The following is a 9,317-nucleotide window of genomic DNA, read 5'->3' on the forward strand; positions in this document are numbered from 1 at the left end:
ACGGTCTGACCCAGTTTCTGTCCCGGAAGCCTCTCCGGAGTCATGCAATATTCAGACATCATTTCCCGGGAAGATTAGGGGTCCTGCAGCAGATGGACACTAAGGTTAACCAAGGTCACTCGCGGACGCTACCTGCCTGCCTGTGGCGTTTTGGCAGTGTGTAATATAGAATATACAAAAATATGTGTAACGAGATATCAAACCCAGAAATTCCGCTGCAGTACCATAGAAAGCCACTAGGGGGCCCAAAATCAAATCATCTCCAGGTCTTACCCCGAAATCTTCATATACCAAATATCATGACAATCCACTCATGCATTTTGGAGTTATCGGTTGAGGTAATAAGTGGAGGGCTCAGCTTTCTGAGAAATGAACACTGTTCATGACTGTATGTATGACTAAGCGTAGGTCTATGCAATAGAGAACAAAATGCCCTATGCCCTTGAGACCAACTCCTTCTCTAAATCTCTTAATGTCTAAAGCCCCCCTCTCACTGGACCCGCGGCACGCTGTCGGCGTCCCTGCGGCCGATCGAATTGACAAAGCACTCAACGAATTTCATCCGGACAAAAAACGAATCTTTTTAAGCTTTGTGCGTTTTGTTGTCTTTTTTTGTCATACTTGTACGTTTTGAATGACATTACCATTATAAAGTCAAGGGTAACACAAATCCAGTTTAGGACGCAGCGACGCCGCCTGCGTGCCGCGGGTCCAATGCAATGAGAGGGGAGCTAATGGTGAAGAACATTTTCCAGTTAGATGTACCAAGTATTTGTTCGTTCTGCTAGTTCATTACAATGGCGCTGAGGAAGAGTGATGGATGTCACTAGAAACGTCCGGAAGTAAAGTTTGCTTCCGGACGTTTTGTGTGACACTTCCAAATTTTAATAGGTAGAAACCAAATCGTTCAGTCTTATAATCGCCCGAAATATACACGAAGAAAGGAGTGTTTACTATAATTATCATTTAACTTAGAAGGAAGTATTTATTTGGTTAATTCATATTCTGAACGGTGTATGTGATTTCACATTTTATTTTCAAATCATACGAAAAGCTGTGTTTCGTTAGATTGAATGTATACCATGTATGTTAAGCATACTTGTTCTGTGATTTGCCTGTCTGTGATTTCGTATTGATGTATTAAATATGAAGGATCACAACAGAAAGAGCTAAAAGAAATGTCAAGCTACTTACGGATCCAAATAAAGTCAAAGTCAAAAGTGGGCCGATATTAGAATCAATGAATTTCACTAATGTGGCCCATCTGTAGAGATGACAGCCCGTACATTTGTATATCGAACCAAACAGTTTCCAGAGAATACAAGTTTTCCATGCAATCTTTGCAAACTTTAATTTGTTACTAATATTGCCAAAACGAGAGTATTTACTTTGGTACCGTTGAAAACTCCATCAGTCATTGAATCAATAATAAGACAATTATCGGGAGGCGGGAATTCCACAGCGTTACATCCGGGGTAGTGCACATCCGGGGTATTCCCCTGGGAACGAGAGGCATCATGATCCATGCGATTTTGTGTTAGTCTAACTAATGTGGCAGAAAAATTTATTTCTTTATTGTAAACTGTGATAAAAGTGCAACATTGTAAAGCTGGAGTTTTGATACTTAGCACCTTGATTTTTTGTACTAAAAATGTGAAGTTCAACTGCAAATAGAAATGCTTAACAGAGCCAAAAGTCCAACCATTATTGACAGATTAAACTTTCAAAAATAAAAACAACAACGATGTGTTAAGATATCAAACGACTCCCAAAAAAGACATACTACAGTAGAATATTGAAAAAAGCCATTTGTTAAATGCTTAAATAGATTTGATAAACACACTACAATATTTTCAAACCTTGTAACTTAAGTCTATGGACCCTTTGGCGCAATCTTGAGTCCTAATTATGGTGGAAATCACATAAGAACACAGGGTCGATGCTGAATGATTTTACATATAATATTTATCACATTTCTACATGAACGCTAAACTGTGGACTTAACCTCGCGACCTAATGCTCGGATTGCTTTCAGTATGACGGAAGTGATGTGTGGTAATGCGATTTCTCTAATAGTCTTGTCCTAGTTGGCCTTGGCAACGATCGAGTTGTCTCAGTGTGCTTCTGGAAAATACGTCATCTCCCTACTCAAGTAAAGTAATGTCTGTAAGTCTGCGTTGATTTGCTAACATGGATGACATCCGCGCACGCATCAATTTTCGTCCACTTCCTAGAAAAAAACGTTTCGAACCAACTATAAATAGTTCAATGGAGCTGCAAAGTATGCATATATATGCCGTTAATTGCACAGATATCGTTAAACTGATATTCATGTTCTACAATGTCAAAGTCAATTCCAAATAGCCGGCCTTTACCAGCCTCCAGACGTGGCTGGAAAGCGTTAGGCAATCGGCCAAATAGACAGAAATCTAAGCAGATAGAACACTGATTCGGTGAGCATTGGATCATAAGTTGAAGAAAGTCTATAGCACCCCCCGTCTCTATCGAGGGATGGTTGTAAAGCCCGGATGTAGATGGCCTTCACTACTCTCCAAGCAGAGGTCGGTGGGCGAAGATTGTGACCTTTTTATCAGGGGGATAGCGGACAAAAAACGAGGCATATGATAAAAAGGTCACAATCTTCCCCCACCGACCTCTGCTTGGAGAGTAGGCCTTCACATGCCTACAAAGATGTACTAAGATTTGCTCAGTTAGTCTTTGTTGAATCATCAGCTAAGCAATCTACTTTTTGTAGTTATTTCGCCCTGTCAATAAAATTCCAACTTAAGTTTAAAGGAAACAACTCTCGGGGTTACGTAATGAGATTTTTGTAAACATGTTGTCATGACACAGACTAAGATGTCTCCGGGTTGTCTGTATTTCTGCAGAACACTTGCACTACGGCGTCATCCCCATCCCCCGGGATATTTCATAATATGATAACTTCATGATCGAACGATTTGTTCATTTCACTACCTGCATCAAGGGAATTTGTTAACATTGCTCCTCAAATACAGTGAATGACGAAAGCCATTTTATTTCTAATTGTTCATTTAATGTCAATAAAAGAAGGAAGGTGTTAATATTGGAATCCAAAATATATTCTTGCTTTTCAGCCATTACCACTGAAGAGAAAACAAGTCTATTGTTAAAATCGAGGACCCCACATATTATTGAAGAAGTATGTTCTCTCGTCCTCTATTGATTCCAACAAAGACGTCAAACCCAACAGACGTAGATCCAGATCTTAGTGCGTCACTATATTAGTATCTGAGTATAAGTATCACTGTACTTATCATCTTTATTTATTACTTGTATTTGCGATCATCATTCAGGCATGTATTTGGCTCAATTTGGAATTACACGAGTTATGTTTAGAAGCCTGTTTCATTTTACAGCAAATGGAATCGAGTGGATGACAAAACAGGTATTTATCATATATTCTACTCAAGTTGCCCTCCCATACTTTTTTACGTCTGTAGAAAAAACAAAATGCATCAGACCACCTGGATATTATCGCTTGAGGTGCATATTTTCTGCCTACACACACACGGTACCTAAATTGTACCAAGTAATTCATAAAAAAAGTCAGCTATTTTACTTCTTATATGGACAGTTGTAATATCTACTTTGAAAGTTGCATTGAGCAATCGTGTTTTAGTCGGTCCAAGAAAAGATTCAGACCTCAATATCAACAGTTCATTTTCGTTTTTGCTGCATATTTACTGCACACATACAGTCCGTCTATTGTAACAAGTAAATCCTCAAATACGTCAGCTAGATGCTTCTATCTATAGTGACAATTGTAATATATATCTTCTTTAAAAGTTGTATGGACTAGATCGTGCTTTAGTCGGTACAAGAAAAGACGGCAAACCTCAATATCGACAGTTTTCTTCCGTTTCAGCTGCATATCTATCACAACACACGGTTTCTAAATAGTAACAAGCAAGTCGTCAAAAACGTCAGCTATTTGCAACTTATTTCAGCGACAGTTGTGATATCTACTTTGAAAGTTGCATCGAGAGGAACATGATTAAGTAAAAAAAAAAAGACTCAAACCTTAATATCGACAGGTTTGTTTCCGCTTGTGCTGCACATTCGTGACACGCACACTGGACCTCAATAGAACTTATTGACCTAATGTCCAATATAACGGTACAGGTGTACACGTACGAACATCCATGGGAAACGCCCACACAAAAGATATCCGACATCTAAAGTTTTATTTATTCATGTATTTGTAGCTAAAACATACATAACTGAATCAGTTAAGGTTGCCCAAGGGCTTCCCTTGACATCTTAAGTTAATTGCACAAGACAAATTTTCACAGTATTGCACAATAGCAGGACATCAATAACGTAGCTTAAGGATTCAATAGAGCACCATCGATAAACCTTGTTATGAAGAAGAAAATAGAACAAATTTAACTCACATTGACTAATCAATATCGTTGTTGACAGCTCTGATCCCCACCCTTTGCCCGAGGGCGTAGTAACCCAAATTGTATTGCTTACGGATATCCGGTAGCAGATATTTCTGGTCTCTTGCTAACCTTATATTAGTCATTATAGTACATCAATGATTCTGATGACTCATCTGGGTAGCCTCCTTCGCAGGCTTCCTATAACGGCGGCGTATACATTGGGGGTGGGGGGTTGGGGTTCTCTAATGCCGGCAAGGAGTTGTGTAGCCGAGGGACGACCGTATATACGCCGCCGTTATAGGAAGCCTGCGAAGGAGGCTACATCTGGGCTCAGCTGCAGTGTAGTTCCACCTATTTCCCACTCTTTATTCATTTTAAGATGTAAAACATAAGTAAATATAGCCATATATGTATCTCTTGCCACAAGGAGAGGTTGCACTGATGGTTATGTTCATCATATTGCTTATTCTACTCATCTACAATCTGAAAACGTGCAACTACCTAGTATCATTGGTCATTAATCATTTTGCACTCCATTATTTCTGCACGATGGTCACCTATTGACTGAGAATCATAGTATAAAAGCATCGTGCCAGTCACCACCACCCCCTCCCCCTCCACATAGCCTCTCATGAACGCCCTGAAACATCGTCGGCTATTTGAATTCCAAACCATTGGACCTCATCGCCCATCTCATTATTTCTTTATCATTTTCCTGCTCAGTCTTTCAGTTTATTTCATTACTTGATGGGCACTGTTGGCTGTTTATCTAAGGCTAAGGTCTTAGTAAATGTATTTATATATTTACCACCCCCCTCCCCTAGTTTTACCCTGAACGCCATGAAACAAGAAATCGATTGGAAATCCAAACCGTTGAATCCTGTCGCCTTATTTTCCGCCTGCAGATACGCCTATTTCCACCAATTATTATCAGTTTATTATTTTCAAGCTCAGTTTTTTTCCGTTTGTTACATTGATTGATGGTCACCATTGACTGTTCATTTTATACTAAAGTACCAATAAAATGCAATTATATATTGACCACCCCCCTCCCACAAATTTTACCCTGAACGCCCTGAAACACCGTATCGATTGCAAATCCAAACCGTCGGGTCCCGCCGCCTTATTTTCCGCCTGCAGGTACGGGTAGCCCGACTCGCCCCGGCAAAGCATTCCAAATGCAAAATTTATCGATTTTTCGAAAGCCAAACACCTGCAATGCACCGCTAGCGGTCAAAGGTCAGGTCAAAAGGTCACGCGTTGTTTGCATGTATGATTATTACGGGAAATGGCGGCTAAGAAATCGGCGACGAGAAAGAATACAGTGGTTTATGTCCACTTCGTTAAGAAATCTGTAAACAATCCTTGTCTTGCACTTTGTCATATGGGTATGACGTTAATGATATTAAAGCAATTTTCACATTGGCAAGTACAAAATGTAGTATATCAAACTCAATAACATTTTATAGAAAATTGAAATTCTATTGAAACCGTAGGCATCTCTTGGAAAATCCGTTCACGACCAGTGGAAAAATAGCCAATTAATTTCATTTAGATTATCAAAAATCATCAAAGATTCATATTAGTATTGGGCAGAAAAATTGAATTATGGCTGATCTCCATTCCACAACACTTTTACAAAAGGGTTATATCAAGATCGAAAAAATCGAGATATAGGATGGCGATTCGTTTGAGACAATATTTGAGCTAAATTGGTTCGAGATCCCCTCATTTCACATTCGTGCCTGCTGGGCCTAAATATACCTGCAGTAACGCACCATCCCCCACTGAAACAAGCCGTGGAACCCAAACATTATGCCGACGTATCGACCCACTAAAGAAAATAACCTGCTTTGAAATATACATATGTACGCAGCACTATCGATTTTTGCCCCTTATTTTGGTAGATATTAGGTTTGTGTGGACGGGTCTTTATTGTCCGCATACTGCCATTACTCCCCCGTTCTACTAGGACGGCGACCTCGCCACGACCTCCCCGAGACCTAGAATTCAATCGTTCAACGAATTTTATCAGAAAACGAATACTTTTACTCTTTGTGTGTTTTGTTGTGTTTTCAGTCATATTTGTACATTTTGCTTGACATTCCAATCATGAAATGAAGGGTGAAGAAATCATATTTAGGTTGCAGCGACGTCGCAGCGCGATCGCCGTCTAGTACAATGGGGGCCTTTAGCCCCTATCTTACTAGACCCGTGACAAGTCGGTGGCATCGCTGCGACCTGAATTGGATTTGTGTTACCCTTAACTTTATAATGGGAATATCATGCAAAAGGTACAAGTATCACTAAACTGACAACTATACACAAAAAATAAAAATTATTTGTTTTTATCGATGCAATTCGTTGAGCGTGCTGTCAAATCGCTTGGTCGCAGCGAGGTCGCCAGCGTGTCGCGGGTCCAGTGAGATAGGGGCTTATCGACACAAAGAGATCCCTCCTAGGTCGCAGCGAGGTCGCAGGGAGATCGCCGTCTAGTAAAATCGTTGCCTTATGACCCAAGCGCAGCAAATGCGACCCAAATAATCCAATTAGCTTCGAAATGCTGCTCCCGTCTCCCTCCCAGCTTTATACATCAGGCCATGTTGATTTGATTATATGGGTGACATCCACTCGCGCATCAATTTTTGTCCGTTTCCCAAATAGATAAGATAGAAAAAAATGAGATTTTTGGCCACATTGTAAATCGCAAAAAGGAGTTGTAAAATGAGAAAATAAATGCTGTGAATTGCAAAAAAAAATATTTCAGAAAACTGATACTAATGTCGTAAAACGCCGACGTCAAGTCCAAAGTCCAAGTCTTGAACGAACAAAAATGAAGAATCTATATTTCGGTCAACCATACTCGGTGTGCTTACTTTTGTTCATCCTTCCTAACCACGTATATTTCATAATGAAGGCAACTTTTTTCCCCAACCTTTCTTTTTATTCGCACGCTCGCATGAGTTTGGGGGTCCCCAGATGATGTCATCTATATAATCAAATTAACATGGCCTCAGGTAGGCCGACTGTGAAGGATGGTCCCGTCCGTAATGGGACTACATCAGGTCGTTTGCGAGTCGTTTCATCAACATCTAGTACGTGTTGGCGTCATAGCCTGACTTGTCGTATTAATCATTGTCACACGGATCGTTTTCGCTGTAAAGCTAAATGGTAAAAGAAGAACTTTATTGCACGACAATCGTACACGGTACAATGCATGGCAACGGTTATTAAACATAGTACAAATAGCTAGAAGTTAAATGTAAAGGTAGTCCCGAAGCATTTTTGTTTTTCATCTACATCTAGTACGTGTTGGCGTTATAGCCTGACTTGTCGCATTAATCATTCTCACCGGGAACGTTTTAGGTACGACAATCGTAGATGGTACGATGTGTGGCATGAGGCCATTGGAAAAGCGGATTGTTATCCACTGTGTCTAGGGCACGATATTGGAAGGCAGAGCCCAACACTCTCCTTTCACTGCATTTCACCTCCCCAACCGAAATCAGGTACCCATTTTTACATCTGGGTGAAGTGACGAAAGTCCTGTTAAGTGCTTTTCCCAAGGGCACAGCATCGGTGGCGTGTCAGGGGATTCGGAACCTCTGGGTTCTGGAGAAAATGCCCAAACCGTCACGCCAACATGACGCCGATTTTCCTTCTATTCATGTTTCATCAATCAAACAGACGTAAGCAAATGCTTAGAGATGAGGCACTCAAATTAAATCAGCGCCGCCAGCAAGCAAGACAAATGATTATAGTTTTTTTTTTTTTTTTTTTTTTTTCAACCTTTATTTAACCTTGACAGTATGCACAACATACACTCTTCGGCCGAGGCCGTTTTTCAAGAGTTCAAGGGAGGAGGTCAGGGGTCTTTTCAACGTACCATCGGAAAATGGAACATTAATTGTTATACAAAGATAACGTTACAAACAAGTATTTCATAATCACATTCAGCAAATAAATATAAGTCGACGGTATAACATCATTTCCCTACTCGGTAATCATAGTCAGTTCGTAGTTACTCGACGCAACATATTCTTAAATGTTGCAACTGAAGGCGCCGTTCTAAAATTTGGTGTCAGACTATTCCATAGAGTACTACCTGAGTAGGAGATAGACCTTCTATATACTTCTCTACGGACCATTGGTACATACAGTAGGTTAGACTCGCTTTGTCGTGTTGTTCTAGTTGCCCTATCTCTACAGTACGTGAACATGTGTCTCATGTAGGCTGGTACCAGGTTATTAAGAGCCTTATATGTCAGCAAAGCCTTCTGGTGCCTGTGTATAGATCTGATGTCCTTCCAGCCCAGTCGTGTCAGTACTTCAGACGATGGTGTTCTGTACGGAGCTCTCAGTAGCAGCTTCCCGGCTCTGTTCTGCATTCGTTGAAGTTTTTGTAAGTCTTGCTCAGGTGCCGTATCCCAGACAGTACTTGGATATGTTATGTATGGTAGACATATAGTGTTGTATAAAGTACGAAGTGCTGACGTAGGTACAAATTGACTAACATGCTTCATAATACTTATCGATCGTCTTAATTTACCAAGTACATCTTTGACATGACCTTTCCAGTTCAGATGGTTGTCAATGTAAATGCCTAAGTACTTATACATGTTGCAGAAAGCTATGAGTTGCCCATTAATAGTCACCCTAGGGTTGTTGCAGTTTCTTAGCCTTTTGTCCGTACCCAGTAGCATGCACTTGCATTTCCCTTCATTCATGGAAAGAGAATTCACGGCGAACCATTGAGACAACCTTTCGAGATCGGTTTGAAGGGCGGTCTCAATGTTCCCAACATCCTTGCTGCTGAAGTGAATGACCGTATCGTCGGCATACATTGAAATTTCACAACTTTGGATACAGTTTTGCATGTCATTTACATAA

The sequence above is a fragment of the Branchiostoma lanceolatum genome, chromosome 18 (genome assembly GCF_035083965.1).
Source record: "Branchiostoma lanceolatum isolate klBraLanc5 chromosome 18, klBraLanc5.hap2, whole genome shotgun sequence".
NCBI lineage: Eukaryota > Metazoa > Chordata > Leptocardii > Amphioxiformes > Branchiostomatidae > Branchiostoma > Branchiostoma lanceolatum.